General features: G+C 35.3%; 1 long non-coding RNA gene across 1 annotated transcript in view; it reads left to right on the forward strand.

Annotated features, from left to right (window-relative positions):
* LOC109393242 (uncharacterized) overlaps window positions 1-17,090 on the forward strand; it is a 98,932-nt gene that overhangs the window by 50,327 nt on the left and 31,515 nt on the right. Inside the window, exon 2 of the long non-coding RNA XR_002126218.1 lies at window positions 11,409-11,473. This is a non-coding gene — a long non-coding RNA (uncharacterized LOC109393242). The remainder of the gene's footprint in view (window positions 1-11,408; window positions 11,474-17,090) is intronic.

A 17,090-nucleotide genomic window follows, 5' to 3' on the forward strand; every position in this document is an offset into this window, starting at 1 on the left:
CCTCCACAACTAGATTGAAGAACAAAACGACAGCAACTTGTCTGTTCCCCTTTCCCCAATTCCCCAGCACTGTTCCCATCCCCCCAATTCCCCAATAAAACAAAAAAAAATCTTAAAAAAAAAATAGGTGACAATGTAAAGCAATAAAGATGAGATCACTGAGTAATATCAAATAGTCTGTTTTAAGATATATGTGAAATATAATTTCTTGCAAGTCTATAAGCTTTAACAAAAAATACATAGATAATGGGGAGTCTCTGAGGAAGCAGTAAAGTTTTGAATCTCAGCGCAGACAAGTTTTTCCAAAGATATTTCTATGCACAAAGAAACATATTTTAACAAGTATCTCAGAATACATGGCTCTCTTAAGTAAAACTCTTCCCAGGCTGCTGCCAACAAACGGTTACAAAACTTTGTGTGTATGTATGTTATGGATTTTATTAACTAAAAAGCTAGTCAAATGGAATTTATGTGTATATCCGTTTCAATTTGTTAGCCCATCTTTTCAGTGCAGATGATGCAGTTCTCTTTTGTATTTGAATAAATAAATGATATTATTGGTAATTTTCAAAGAAGGACTGAGAACACCAATCAGGAAATTAGTTACACAACAAGATCTCCAAGAATAAACTGTTTAAACAAAATTAACTTTGCCTATTGGATTGTTAAATCATACATAAAATCTATGGGTAGATTTTTTTCACCTGTCATGTTTCAACTAGTTGGGCTTAAAATATAGATTGTGTGACATAATTAATATTCACTTTGGAGAGCCATGGGGAACACTTAAAAGTTGCTGTTTAAAGTAGTTCTGTACAATAGTATTCTCTGGAATAATGGGAATGTTCTGTATCTGCTCTTTCCAATATGGTGGCCTATTGTCACATGCAGCTATTGAACACTTGAAGTATAGCTTATATTGTGTGGCTATTGGGCTGAAATTTTAATTTTATTTAATTGTAACTAATTTAAATTTAAATAGCCATACATTTGAGGAGCTACCATTTTGGAAGTAAACTCTGGAGCACTTGAAACTGAGGACAGATTTCCAACGTGTAAGAGGGGTTTTGGCATAAATGCAATCATGTGCATAAATTAACTTAAAATGAAGTGAATATTTAATCAGAAGTCAGTAATTCGTTAGCAACAACTGGGTTAATATCAATACTGATTATAATAGCTATAATTCTGATAGCATGACATTCAAATAATTGAACAATTAATATATTGAGCTCAAACTATGATCCTAGCACTCGGCAATAGAATAGAACACTCGGGAAGACAGCAGGCACACTCCTTGACTTGACAAAGTTTATATGGTGTTGTTGTAATAAAGTTTTGTTTCCTGGCTATGGTTCAAAAAAGGAAATAGTTTGTGATTATGAATGAACTATATTCATATAAATGAGAAGTGAATGTATGGACAGAACATTCCTGGAGGGAGAGCCAGCTGAAGAACTGCTCACGTGAGAGCACTCCAATGACTAAGGATGATACCAGCTGGTAGGGAGTGAGAAAATGCTACATGGGAAAAAACAACACTGGGGTTTGTAAGTTGAAAAACAAACAAACCAAAAAAACTGAGTAACTCGTTTATGTAGAGCACATACGAGTACACAAGATTTATCTTCTAAGAGAAATTTGCAGCTATAGTTTGCTTCTTGTCCTACCCACAGAGAACATTTCCACTGTGCTAATTAAATCTGCATATAGTGTTACGATTCAGCTCAAAATCTCTAGTCTAAAGATTAAGAAAAAAACCCACAATGTCATTTTAGACTACTTAACATATAAACATCTGCATATTCTTAAACAAAACTTTAAGCAATATCTATGTTAACTTTAAACTTACATGTTTATGGCATTTTCTAGTTGACAAGCTGTTTCACCATCCTTAATACATGTATGTGCAGTCAGTCACAATTACACACTCCAGTAGAAATATTGAATTATGTTGGAGGCTGAGAAACCAAGAGAAATTAAGATCTTTTAACATTTTACATTTTGTGAACACAAGAATGCGTAATACCACCTTACCTCTTTAAGTTTTATTTCTTGTAGGTATTATTGAATAAAAGAGAAGTAAATTGGCAGATATAAATGATCCAAATCTAAGAATATGCTGTGGAGACATTTAAAAATATTTCATTAATATTGCCAACATTATAATTTGGGGCCATGCTTCAAATATCAGTATAGAAGAGGTATTTATTTATACACAGAAAATGGTAACTTAATTGGAGAAGCACCTAAATAGAAAGTCACATTAGCATTTTTATTTTACAATGTAATATCCTATTCACAACAATTGCATTGCTTTGTTACAATTTGGAAAAACTAGCAATATTGTTCAGGAAGTGTGCTGTATCTCATCATTTTGATTTTTATTTTCAATTATGATTTATTTTTGAGATTCCCTGTCCAACTCAAAGTAAAATGTTAGAAATAAGGGATCTTTCCTGATGGTTTGGTTGCCCCAAAAATAATTCTATTACTTTTCAATCTAAAGCTTTGTAAATCTGTTAATATTGCATGTATATGACCTGAGCTATTAGGAGACTCTAATCAGATGGCTTTGTTTTTCCTCTTACCTGGCCCGTGCCCACTCTTAATGCCACAATCACTTCCAGCAAGCCCTGGAGAGGCTCTATTTCTAAACCTTCCTACTTCGAAGGAGCTGACAATCTCAAGGGATATTTGCACTAGGTAGTAGTTCTTTATCTTCACTGCATATCAGAATGTTCCTGAGAGCTCTTAAAAGATACGGATGCCAGGACCCCGTCTCCAGAGATTCCGATTTAATTGGTATGGTATTCTATAAGAGATCACTGGATGATCCTATGGTTAAAAAAAATCACTACTGTAGTGTCTCTGGCCCCCACACCCAATCACTGCTGTATCTACTGTGTATGAGCTGCAACATTATTTGGCAATAAATCTCAGGCGTTTTCAGGAACCCAGTGAGAAACTCAGCCAGCATTGCTGTCAGACACTCTGTTTAAATAATTATCAGTGGTGGCTACTCGCAACTTCTTTAACAGGCCATTTCAAAGAAAGCTGTCAAGAGTTTATGAGGAGTAGAACAAGGGATAAAAGTTCAGGGGGAAAGAATTGGGAAGGACTTTGGGCAGAGGAGCTGGCAGATTTTAGAGGAAGTGGAAACATTAGCAAAGTAAGTGTGCAATGGAGGGACAAACAGGCCTTGAAGATTATCATTGCTTGGGGGATAAGAACATGAAAGGATTCATGTTTTGATGTGGAAAGGCATGTGGGTTAAAATCGGTGAATAAAATCCACATTCACCCTATTATTTTCTCAGTGTGCATATCAAATAGTGAAAAATGACATAATTCACTGATGTATGATCCTTGAGTCATTATAGACACAGTCTTATTTTTTTTCAGATGTAGAAAGAATCTATATTTTTATACTAGAATGTATAAATTTTGGAGTTGGTGCTGGACATTTTAGGTGTCATCATTATTCAATCCCATTTTATAGATGGAAAAACTCAGGCACGGGAAGGTTAAACAGTTTGCTCGGTTTTCAAATATTGTGTCATTTAGCAAAGCATGCAGAAAAATCACTAACATTTTTGCACTTTGATTTTATAATCTGTAAAATAATTATGTTGAGAGAGGTGGGTTATAGTATATATTCCAATTCTAAAAAGCCTGTAACTCCTTAAGTGTTTAATTCTCTTTCAAGCAATTAAAAATCACCCTTTTGATATTTTATCTATTGGGTTGTTGGAAAAGTCATGACGCATGTTTGCGACAGATGGCACTAGTTCATTTTTGGAAGTACTAGAGTCATTCACATTTATGTTATTGCTATGTCATTTGACAGCTGACAGTTCTAGCTTCATTGTAAAAACAAAATTGAGTGATTTGGTTGAGTTTTGGAGATTTTACAACAAGTTGAAGATGGAAGACCAAACTGCATTTTTGCCATGATTTACTGTTTTACTTCCATAAAGGGAAGAACGCACATCAAGCTTGTGAAAAGTTGCATAAAGTTTACGGTAACAATGCGCTACAATAATGTCAGTGCCAATGATGGTTCACAAAATTCCGTGCTGGTGATTTATATCTCAATGATACTCCTCGGTCAGGAAGGCCCACCGAGGTTGATGACGACAAAATAAAGGCATTGATTGAGTCAAATCCATGTTACATGACACGAGAGATTGTAGAAACATTGAACATCCATCATTCAAGCATTCATGACCACCTGAAGAAGCTGGGATACATAAACAAGCTCAATATTTGGGTTCCTTATGAACTCAAAGAAGTTCATTTGATGGCGCGTATAAACATCTGCAATATGCTCATTAAACATGAGGAAAACTATTCTTTTTTTGAAGCGGCTGATAACTGGTGATGAGAAGTGGATTGTTTACAACAATGTGGCATGCAAACGGTCTTGATCCTGACGTAATGAATTGCCTCAAACGACATCAAAAGCAGACATTCATCAGGGGAAGGTTATGCTCTCAGTGTGGTGGGGTTTTAAAGGTGTCGTATTTTTTGAGCTCCTACCGAGGAACCAAACAATCAGTTCGAATGTGTATTGTCGGCAATTGGACAGTTTGAAAGAATCCATCATCCAGAAACGTCCAGAGCTTGTTAATTGTAAAGGAGTTGTGTTCCATCTCAACAACGCGAGACCACACACAAGTTAGATCACCCGTCAGAAATTATTGGAGCTTGGATGGGATGTGTTGCCACACCCACCATACTCACCTGACCTTGCGCTGTTAGACTTCCAATTGTTTCACTCTCTTCAAAATTCCTTGCGTGGTATAATGTTCAATTCAGATGAGGCTGTAAATCAGCACTTTGTTCAGTTTTTCTCAAATAAAGACAGGTCCTTATTATGAATGAGGAATTATGAAGCTCACTGAAAGATGGCAAAAGGTTATCGAACAAAAGGTGTAATATATCATTGATTGATCTTTGTTCTTTATATAAATAAATTACCTTTGAAAAACATACAAAATACATCATGACTTTTCCAACAACCCAATAGAACAAGATCAGAGTGTTGTTTTTAAAGCATTTGCCTGTTTATAAATTCCTAAAAAGTCTCTCTTTTCTCATTAGTATATAAAGACTATCAATGCTGGTTTTGGGGTAGCAGCCAGTGGCTCCTGTAACTTGTTTGAGCCTATAGATTTAAATTCCTTCAGGGCAGTGTGATTTCCTGTCCTGTAATAGGCTCTTCTCTGTTAATTTTTTGTTGTTGCTATTCTTTCCATTTTGAAGATCACACTCTTTCCTAAAAGAGATAGAACAAAAGATCATTTGAGTACTTCTCCAACTATCTTCCTCACTTCTAAAGAGATAATGATTTTTATAGATGACAGATGTATCTATTACATTTGCACCTTACTTCAAAAAGGATTTGGTAGGTTTTTTTAAAGCATTGTTTACCATGTCATCTGACATTATTTCTATAGGTCTATACTAAGCTTTTATATATTTTTTCCTTAATGCTATGAACCTTTTTTTTTTTTATCATTTGGGTTTGTTCTTTTAAAAACTTTGAGCTAAATAGCTTCCAGGGATTAGTGCACAAAAAGAGAAGGGTCTTTGATCTTCTTAGAGGTTAGTGCTAAGAGCTGATAAAAGTGTATATTTTGACATTTTTGATATTTGGAAATAATGTTTCACACATTTGGCATTGCTATCTAGCAGACATGTCATTAATACTATTTATGTGCCTACTTTATTGTAAAGTCCTTCGAAATTTTTTGCACTCATTAAGCCTTAAAATTCCAAAGACCAAAATAGATGGGACATGTTGTTCTCACCTTATAATGAAACAAATTGAGATATGGAAAGTTAGTGATCTTTCTAACCCCAAAGCTTTTGGGGTTATTTCAACATTTTCAGAACAAGGAAAAGAACTATTAGTAATGACTCCTAAATGTATTAAATTGAGGATATGTACACTATCATGTTGCTCTGAAACTCATTGTTTGAACTACAAGTATAATGTAAAAGTAGATGGGAAAATAAAAACAAACAAACAAAGAGACCTTGAGAACCAAGGTTGGCTTGGTCATTTTCTTGATGTCTTGTAATGTGAACTATAGATTCCATCTAAGAGGGGTATTAAGTTTCCTGCCCTTTAAAAGTCATTTACAATGTCAATACTGTGATTTTTGCTTTATAAGTTCCAAAATAAGATTTTTCTGAAACTATTTTCTAATACCCAGAGGTCTTATTAAGACCTTTTGAAAAACTATATGTAATATGCAGTTGCACAGTTCCTTTCTAAGTTCTGTAACACATTTGGAAAATGTTAGTAAAATTCTATTCCCCTAATAATGAATTCTTTATTTATTTACATGACAATAAGGTGAATGCTGATAAGTCTCATTTATATAAGATTATCTAATAAATTAGCTTGCATAAATGTTCACCTCCTTTGCTAACTGTAGAACCAAATATCCCCTCACTTTATGGATGAGCCTATGGTATTTAATTAGGTCAGTCTTATTGCTGTTATTTAGAGCACTCTGATGTTTGTGAGTTGCTTTATATTTACATACAGCTTCTCCTTTTCTAAATGCAATAACTGTATTCCTGGGTAGAAGCCTCTTCATTATCTCCAAGACCAGGAAAGAATATATGTGAATCTACTTACCTAATGTTCATAATCAAGCAGCGTTTTCACGTTAAATGTCAGAAGAGCAATTGATAACATTTGGAGTAAACATCTGAGAGATGAAGAAAGAGTACCTGTTTGTAATCTGGATGTTTATTGTGCTTTGTGAAATTCGTCAATCTGGACACTTATGATTTACAAGTGTTCTATATGTTATTTAAAATTTTATTTTAAAAAGAGCTAAAGATTAGCTATAGATAAGGAGAAAAAAAATCCTTAAAGAAGAAGATCAAGGATTACCTGGAGATATACAGTTAATAGAACAATAGGGATTTAAAACCAGGGTAAAACCAACGTATATAATGTTATCCTGTAGCAGAAAGAGACAATTCCGTCACTAAAGACAAGTCTGAGAAACTCAGTAATGCATATCTCTCCTGAGGTCAAAACTTTCCAGTCATAGTCAAAGAAGCCAAGCATATAAAAGTCTGGCCTGTATGGAAGGATTAGTCAAGTGATCACTCTAACTCAATTCAGGTTGCTTTAAACTTGGTTTATTATTGAAATGACAAATAGGGAATGCAAAAAATATGTAAGAGGGACAGCCAGTTAACTCAGTTGGTTAGAGCACAGTGCTCATACACCAGGGTTGCCGGTTCAATTCCCACATGGGCCAATGAGCTGTGCCCTCCACAACTAGATTGAAACAACTACTTGACTTGGAGCTGATGGGTCCTGGAAAAACACACTGTTCCTCAATAAAAAATGTCTTTAAAAAAATAATAATATATAAGAAAAAAGTAACAATCAGTGGTTGCAGAATCCTACAGGAGTTCTAAATTCTTAGAAAATTATGCTCAAATTAAGCGATCGTTGCAACCTCTTCTGAAGTGAGAAATCTTCCAAAACAGAAGACCCCTAAAACATCGGCCCATTGTATTTTTACTTTCTAGGATGGGGACTGTGTACTGTCATTACATGGATATTCTTGTTATGTGACAATTAGCTAGTTCAGTTTCTTTTCTTACAGATACTGAGGAAGCTGAGCCCATAGCCTACTGTCCAGTTTTCAACCCCTTACCTAAACTTCGGGGGCCAGTAAATCTTCTAACTCGCAGAAGTGAGATGCAAATACCGTTCTGAACCTACGCAATCACATGTTCATATTTATCTTAGACCATGAGAGTGTATATTTTCCTCCCAAGGGTTCCAGAAGCTGATAGAAGATCCTTCTCTGCCCACATCAGAGAGCTATAAGGAAGACTTTATTAAAGACAGTTTTGCATCAGTTGTTTTCAGGAGGTTAGCGGTCTTGAGAGGAAATGATTATATGAAGATGTAAGGAAGATATCTGATGTCATGGTGCAGGAGTTAAGTGATGAGAAATATTAAGGAGCAAAAGTTGCTTCTCAGCAATATTTTCTTAGACGTGCAATTTGGGGACTCACAATGCTGAACTTGAGATGCATGTATCAATCATATAGACTCTTGATTTCTGATTCTGCCCTTTGGAGGTGAAGTCAGAGAGATGACTTTATAATTTACATCAAAGGATTGCTCTCCTCAATAATTTGCTCATTATTGTTTCCCAATATTTGTTTTGAATGTGCAAAACCTGCATTGATACCTGATGATGTGTCCACTAGTAGAGGAACACTCCCCAATTAAATTATCTGTGTTATCATATGCTTCAAATAGTGCATCAATTTTTGTGGAGTGCATGATTGTGATAAAAATAATACTCCTACCACACTAACAAAATTGTAATGAATAAATGCACTTAGAATTGGTTGTGCAATATAAATAGTGAACTAGTGCAAGTAAAAAGAGTGGCACTATTACATTAATTAAAATATACTTATAAGCTGTCCTTGACAAATTCACACTTACTTTAGTGTCTACAGTTGAAATACCAAACTGACATTTTAAAATTACTAATCTTCATTTTAAAAAATGCTCTACAATTTCTCTGTTTGCTATCTTGCATCATTATGATTTTAGAAATATTTGAGCACTTTTGAAAGAATTACTTGGTAAATCAACCAGTTGTCTACAATGTTATTATGCATTTTTTTGTTTTCTTGGGCAATGAGTTTTCTAAACTTTGTTATGTGTTATTAAAATGAGGCCTCAAATATTTTATCAAATTAATAAAGCTCAAGAACTTCAGCTTGTCAAACACAGTTATTTAAAATAAAGCTTATAAGCCTATGAACAGTAATATTTATCCTAACAAAAGTGAGACACAAACTATAGTTTACTCAATTTAGTAACTAAATCAGAGAATAGCTTGTGTATTAGATTTAACTTTGAAATTCCAAAATTGTGGTTTGGAATATTTCAGATTGAGTAAGAAATTCTTGGATGTGATTCTTATTTAAATGGGATTTTTAATATATTTTTTTCTGAAAGAAAATGAAAATGGGAAAGCCTATAATTGTATATATAGCATATAAGTTTGGGAAAGAACATAAAAGAGAAACAAAACATTTGGTGAGTTTTGTCTTGTGTACTACTTGTAGAAGTAGTGAGAAACAGAACAAAAACTACATTAGAAAATATTTGGGCTTAAATATTTGTGTATTTTAATAAGGAAAAATAGAATTGGAGATATCCTTTATTAAATAGAATTGTATCTGAGCTCCCCAGTTTTCTCAGCATCTCCAGAAACAGTATTTTTCATTTAAAAATGTTATGTCCGTAGAGAAGCATCAAATAAAGAAATACACAATTCCAAATATATTAGCTAAAAATATATATAGGGAAAATTCTATTAATTTTATAAAAATAGTACAATATGTCAATTTTGGGGAAAAAAAATCTGGAAAAATACCAGTGCTAGTGACAAACTATTAGAGGCAGATAGGGATAAAACACTGAAATTTGTAGGTTGACCATACATACTGGATTTTCCACGACAGTGCTATAATTCACAGCAGTTGTCTTGGTGTAATATCCTGTTGCATTCTCAAAATAGTCCCTAATTGGATGATAAATTATATTTCCACCATAAGCGTATCTAAGGTGTATTATGAATAATTATTCTGCAGATCTTAGCTTTAATCATTAATAAGAATATTGAGTTTTAAAAATTGCCTTGCCTGTGCCTGGCTACAGCTATTTCTACCTTTTAAACAAGAATATAAATTTGACAAATTTGCATTTTGCAGCACATTTCAATTGCAAAATGGTGGTGTTTGGGCAGTATAGTATATGGCTCCACTTTCTATCTGATAAGCCTCAAATTTAATAATCCACTAATGATGAAAGCAGGGAGGAAAAGTAAAGAAACAAACCACTAGAATTTGTAGACACACTGATTAGAAAAATTGTATAAACTTCAGCTAGAATTGTAAAAAGGCTCTTACCAATAACATAAATGAAAGTCACTGGCAAAAAAAGCCAAGCCTTATAGTTTGTATCATATTTGTGTGCTTGTGTGTGTGATATTTCTATATATTTTTATTCATAACTATTTTAATAAATACTTCTATGAGGATGGCACATACTTTTCCATATTATTAATTAAATCATGGTATCTCATACTATGAATCAAAGGAATCTTGGGCTCTTTTAGTCTGATTAGAGAAGAATTACTTCTATGGATTTTTAAATTTCATGGCAATTTGAAAAGATTTTTCAATTTAACTCTAAAATTAGTGTGTCTTGACAAATGCCTAGGACACTCAGCAGTTGATAAGGAGAAAACGGGCTCCATTTATTTTCGCAGTAGTTTCTCAGAGTAATGATACTATTATTCAGAACTCTAATTTGTATGTGTAATTACACATGCATATATATACTCTCTCATGCAGCTCTTTTAACACAAAGTTCCTCAGGATTGCATTGTTACTCATTATTAAAAACAGAACTACTAAATTAATGGGGGTTAATAAAATATTTTCTAATGGTTGGATCATATTTTTATAGCCTAGAAGATGAAGAATTAATTTTTGTCTTTTTTTTTAAAATATAATCAGACAGATTCTACAAAAGGCACATTTTTATTTTGGTGTTCTAGGAAATGATATTTTAAAGCAAAGAGGTTATTTAGAATAATAACTCATTTGTGCATTTTGAATTTTTCAAAACATGATGATGTCCTTGAAATATAAAGCAAAAAGAAAGATAAAGAGGGGAGGAAAGAGAAATTCAGCCCAAACTAATTTGATAAATTAAGGCTTTGTAAAAGAATAAAATGAGTTTTGCCTATATATGCCAGCTGCTCCTTTGGTGTAGACATATTACACATATTTCAAAAATGCCTTTGCCTTCTAAATAGTCTTCGATCTGTAATATGAAAACACTCATCAAAATACTCTTCAGCTGACATACAGAAACCTAAAATAATATGCACACTTACTATAAAATGACGTTTTTAGCAGTCAATGTAGTAGGAAGGCATGGAAAATAAATGTGAATACCTCAGAAATCACAAGTTACGTTTTTCGTTATTTTGGTTAAATGAAAATGTTGCTAGTTTTTGAATTTTAGTCCATAAATTTGGATATGGAGGGGAAAAAACAACAACACGTATTAGTATTGAAATAAATTTAAATCCTGAGGCCCTCTCAAATAGGCTGAGGGAAAGTTTAATTTCAGTAAATAATTCAGACACTGTTCCCTACCCATTCCGTTACTACCAAAATGACTGTGATTAAAGCTGATTGAATCTGTTGAAGTTCAGACTCTTGCCAGTTGTAGGAAACATAACGGGAACTTTTGCATTCGCTTAGAGATCATGCGCTCAGGATCAGACTTCTTTAGCCAGTCAGCACTTTTTAACCCTGCAGGTGAAACCTCTCCGCCCTGGAGGACACCACCAGCAGCTTCACGGAACAGCTCGCAGGCTTCGCGGGTAAGTCCATCCATGTCACCGTTGGATGACCGTCCTCATCTCTCTTAGGCAATTACAATTGAGAAGCAGATGCTTTAGTTATTTATTTGTTAAAAACGGGGGTGGTGGTTGTGCTTGAGGTTGAACGAGGAAATAAGACGGCTAGTTTGGAGCATGGAAGGAAAATACATTTCTCCTTAAATTCCTCTTCTGTGATGGTTTCCGCATTTACTTCAGTGTCATCCAGACTTACCTTTATACTAAAATAATACAAGATGTACATAATTAACATTTGCATACGAAACAAATACGACCAGTACAGTTGAAGTCCCCTTGTCCTCAGATACACTTTTCCTCTTTCACAACACAGGTAAGTTTCATCCTGAACAGGGCGATTTGTTTGTATATATCTTTAAACAAAGCTTGACATGTTTTTAATGGAATCTTAATGGTAATATATTATGTGATTTTTGTTGAAACTGGGTTGCAGTAATAGGAATAGGAGAGAAAAAAATATATATATGTGCACTTTTTGAGAAATGTTGCTGCAATGGAAAGTATAGCTACTTGAGACATTGTGGGAAAAGGAAGGTTTAATTAAGACAGGAGAATGAACATTTTTTAATGCCGAATAGAATTATACTGTAGAGTGTGATAGGAAGGAAGGAAGGAAGGAAAGAAAACACAGGCAAAAGACCAATAGACTCTTACTAGAATGCTACCCCTGATAAAAAGGAAGCGTGTGAGATCTAGCACGCGTGAGTTTAAATATGAGTCAGGAAGGCAAAATACTCTTGTATGAATAGATTGTCAGATTTTGGAAAATCCTTTCTGATTATATCAATTTTCCTAGAAAATTCAAAAACAAGATTGCTTATTGGAAAGAATGAGGACTGGGAGGAATAATTGGGGGTTAAGGAGAAAGAAACTGTGAAAGGGATGTTAAAGATACAGGGATTACCAAAGTACACATGATTGCTTGATAGTGTTTTGGACTCACTGGATGTTTGTTATTTTTATCTTTAAGTGATACCACTTGTTGAAGTAGTGTGTTCTCTAGCCACATTTTGCTTCATTGATACAGGTTCAGAGTAGAGGAAACTTTAGATTAAATCAATATTTTGTTTCAGAATTACACACAGTGAGAGGGGGACAGTGGATAGAGAGGGTCGAAAGATAAGGGAAAAAGGGGTTCTGAAAGAAAGTGATTGATTATGGAATGTACACTGTGCAAGCCCAAGAGCAAGTTTGTCAAAGGGGCAAATAACAGTGAAAAGTTGATCATCCAAAATGCAATGTACATCCCTGTGGAGCTGGGTTATTGGAGTCAGGATAAAAAAAGTGAGCTGGAAATTAGGCTATTGAATGCATAAAGGTGAGATAACGGACTGGGTGTAACCATTACTGTCTCTAGGATAGATTATTTTGCATATTTGGATATCTCTTCAATAAGTCCACCATTTTTCTTTAGTGTCCAATTCTTTCCGTTCTTCCCACAAGTGACAAATAATCTTCAAATAATGTCATTACCCAGTAATTCTACTGAAATCCATTTATTTTCTCTTCCCTCCTTTCCTTCCTTCCTTCCACACCTTTCATGTAATCACTTCCACACCACCACTCTAGAAAATTGGAGAATTTGCTTACTTTCAGGCTGTCATAACTGTACCATTCCTATCTTCTTTTATATATTTATACCTATTAGCTCAACACCCAAATCAACATGCTTCACTTTTAAGAATAATTCCCACCTACTGCATTGTCTCTTATTTTCTCTATACCAAGACTTTGTTAGATCATCTTTTTTATACGATATTTTCAAAATATTAAATGATATGTGAGCATACTTTTTCATTCTTAAACTGTATTGTTAACTCAACTGTATCTTGGTTCCTAGAAGAGCCTAACTCTACTTGGGGAATACAGTATAGATAGACCTTAAATGATTGCTTGATAAGTAGCAGTATACCAGAAAACTCTGGAAGTAACATTGACAAAGTGTTCTACTAATTTCTAATTTACAAGAATTTTTCTCTCTTTTGAGCACAGTCCATGCTTCATTGTGATTTTGATTATGATTAATTATAAGGACATTATGATGATGTCAACTGGCTAAAAAGCTAAACACAAAACTTCCTTTTCCACATGGGGCATGGAGAATTATTCATTAATAACAGAAATGAGAAGTGAGAGGTCCTCCCTCCCACTAGTGTTGCTCATTTGTTTATTCGGGGCATACAAATCACTGTCATCCTTCATAAATCTGTGCTAAATTCCAACAGTGACTACATAGGGAACCAGTAAATACTAATGCTTTCATGTAAGAGCAAACTGACTTATTGCTGTTCAGTCTGGAGAAGCTGACACTTCATTTTTATCATTATTATTGAATGGTTATTTGGACATAACCTGGAAAAAATTAGTGACATGCATTTACACATTTTTATAACTCATTTTGATGGTGATATGCTTCTTGAGTTTTAAAGTAACTCATAACCTGATTACCTGGTTTTGTTTTTATTCTTATTTACTGCCGTGCTCTGTGTTATCTTATCCATATACATTTTTACTTTTTTTTCTTCAGTTTCCTGAACCAATTCTACTCTCTTTCAAGCCTTGTGCCCTTAAGACATTGTCATTAACCTCAGATATGGAACTTTGTCAAAAATGCTGTCTAGAATGGAAACAACTTTGTCATTTCATTAGAAAATGTGCAATCATGTTCTGAAACATTTATTTTAACCTTCAAGGTTATTTTATCTTTGGGGGGGCATCAATATTTTTTTCAGGATAAAATTGTACAGTTCCCTCTGCAAAGTATTGTATTTCAAATTTGATTGCTGGAATGTACTTAAGTTGATAATTCTCAAACAGTATTAATTACAATACAATTGGGACGTGATAAAAGCTTCAGATTGGTGAGTTTTTCAGGAGACTAAGCATTTTACAATCCTCTCATCATTCTATTCCCTATTACTGTGACCATATAATTTGTGCTTACTTGTATGAATTATCGTGTTACTATCATGTCCTCATAAATCAAGCTGTTAAAAAGATCATTAGGTTGCCCTTCATAGCAAGTCAAATATATTCCAATCAAAAGATAGAGTTGCACCTGTTGTGTGTTCTAAATTTGGAGAATCATTTTATATATTACTTCAAAGATAACAAAAAATTAAAATGATTAAATCCTGTGTAAATAAAACCTGTAGGATGAAATATTTAAAAATAAAAATTCAAAGAATTGGCACAAATTGAAAGGGTGGAAGCTTCAGTATTGTTGAACTGGTGAAAAATAACTCTCCAAGTAGTCCACAAAAAAACAGTTTATTCAGGAAAAGAAAAAGAAGCAAGACCCCCACCGCAGTGCAGGAAGCACATCTACACGGAGCTCCTACCGGCAGCCCATGTGGAGGCAGAAAAAAAGACCCCGGTTTCAAGATGGCTAATCCCTTTATTCTGATCCCACCCCCAGAATTACCATAAGGATGAACTGGAAATCAGGATTATAGCCTTAACAGGGGCCCAGCCCCACCCATAGTCCTCCCAGCTCTATGGTTAAGCATCTTAAGATGCCAGTTCACTTTATCAGTTCCCCCCCTTGATCAAGATCTTTCTTCTAAAAGATCATTAATCAACAGTCAGGTCTTTAGTCTCAGGTTCTTGGGAGTCCAGTCTTTTTGTCCCTTGATGTCTGTTCAGCCTCTAGTCCCTCGGTGTCAGAAGGGCCTCTTCTAAGTGTCATCTCTCACGTCATGGGAAAGGGTGCAGGGATTGGGAAACAGCTGGCATCCACTGTCAGCCGGCATCAGAAGCAGAGCTTAAACAGATAAAGTAAAAGTTAGAATTAGAATATAGCAAACTAACTTGTGTGGCAGGTGATAAATGAGGAACTCAGGCTCCATAGGGATCATTTGCCTTAAAATTTTGACAGCTTTAGTTTCAGGTCACCAGACTGTGTGCTTTTCCAGTCAGGGTTAGGCGCCTTCTTTAAGAGTGACACGTGTATCCAAGAGTCTACTCTCTGTAGTTTAGCAGCACAGGGATTTGTCAACAGTACTTGGTAACGGCCCTTCCAGCGTAGCTGGAGGGAATCCCTTTTTAGGTGTCTTTTCCAATAAACAGAATCTCCTGGTTTTAATGTATGAATTTTTAGTTTTTCATTTCCCTGGAGTATATGGTGAAATGATTGTTTGACTAAAGTATGGTTATTGTTGATAGAATAAATTAAGCCTTTACAATACTGAAGTATGTCTCTTTTCACCAACTGTGGATCGAGAGAGCTGGGGCCAAATGCACAGGGCGTCCTGTAATTATCTCAAAGGGTGAGAGCTTATTAATCCCAAAAGGAGTAGATCTGAGATTCAAAAGGACTAATGGCAATGCCTTTGGCCAAGTTATTTGAAGAGTTTCTGTAAATTTTGGCAGTTGGGTCTTAATAATACCATTAGTGCGTTCAACCAATCCTGAAGACTGAGGGTGGTAGGCACAGTGAAAATGTTGTAGGATTGGACTAACAGCACAGACTTACTTTAGCACCTGACCAGTGAAATGGGTTCCTCAATCGCTGTGGAGTTCAAGAGGAGTTCCCCAAGCAGGAATAATCTTCTCTAACAGCACTTGAGCCACTGCTGGTGCATTAGCCTGTCTGCAAGGGACAGCTTCAGTCCAGTGAGAAAACATACACATCATGACTAAAACTTACTTGTATCCATGAGATAGGGGAGCTGTATAAGGTCTAGCTGCCAGACTTCAGATGGTGTCTGGCAATTTAAAATGTCCAGGGGCAGTGTGAATAGGCTTCCCTGAGTTATACTTTGGACAGGTGGGACACCTGAGATAGGCACTTTTTGCAGCCTTAATATTTTCCCACCAATATTGGTGCATGAAAGCTACCGTTTTGTCAGTTGACCAATGGTTGAATGCATGTACAGTGGCTAAGAGTGGGAATTTTAGATTTCTGGTAGGACTGGGTTGTTATTTGGTCTGAGCCAGAGCCTCTTCTTATTAAACCAACAATTGTTGGATTTCCAGTCATGTTTTTCTTCTTCAGGAGCTGATTGTTGGGCTTCTCTGGCCAGTTTTTCTAAGTTATTAACTCGAGAAGCTTCTCTCTGGACCATGACAGAAGCTTGACTGTTGTTGATGCCTTTAACGGTGGCATTTTTAGCAGGACTATCAGCCAGGTGAATTCCTTTAGCCTCCAGGGAGACAAGCTTACAATGCCCCGGAATTTTAATAATGGCTAAGGCATCAGGTAAAAGTACGGCATCCAATAATTTCTGTGCATATGGACCATTCTTAATTTGATCTCCATTGGAGGTAAGGAAACCATGTTGTTGCCATAGCATGCCAAAGTCATGGGCTACCCCAAAGGTATATCTGCTGTTGGTGTAAATGTTGACACGTTACCCTTTGCTAAAAAGCAAGCTCGGATGAGGGCATATAGTTCAGCCTGCTGTGCTGAAGTGGCCAGAGGCAAAGGTGCTGCCTCGAGGACTTCAGGAGGAGTCACAACAGCATGGCCAGCACAGTACACACCATTTTCGTCTTCTAAGTATAAACCATCAGTAAACCATGAGAAATCAGCTTTACCCAGAGGAGTTTTCTGCAAATTGTCACGAGGAGTCAGGAGGTG

Source organism: Hipposideros armiger, unplaced genomic scaffold (genome assembly GCF_001890085.2).
Source record: "Hipposideros armiger isolate ML-2016 unplaced genomic scaffold, ASM189008v1 scaffold_1, whole genome shotgun sequence".
Classification (NCBI taxonomy): domain Eukaryota; kingdom Metazoa; phylum Chordata; class Mammalia; order Chiroptera; family Hipposideridae; genus Hipposideros; species Hipposideros armiger.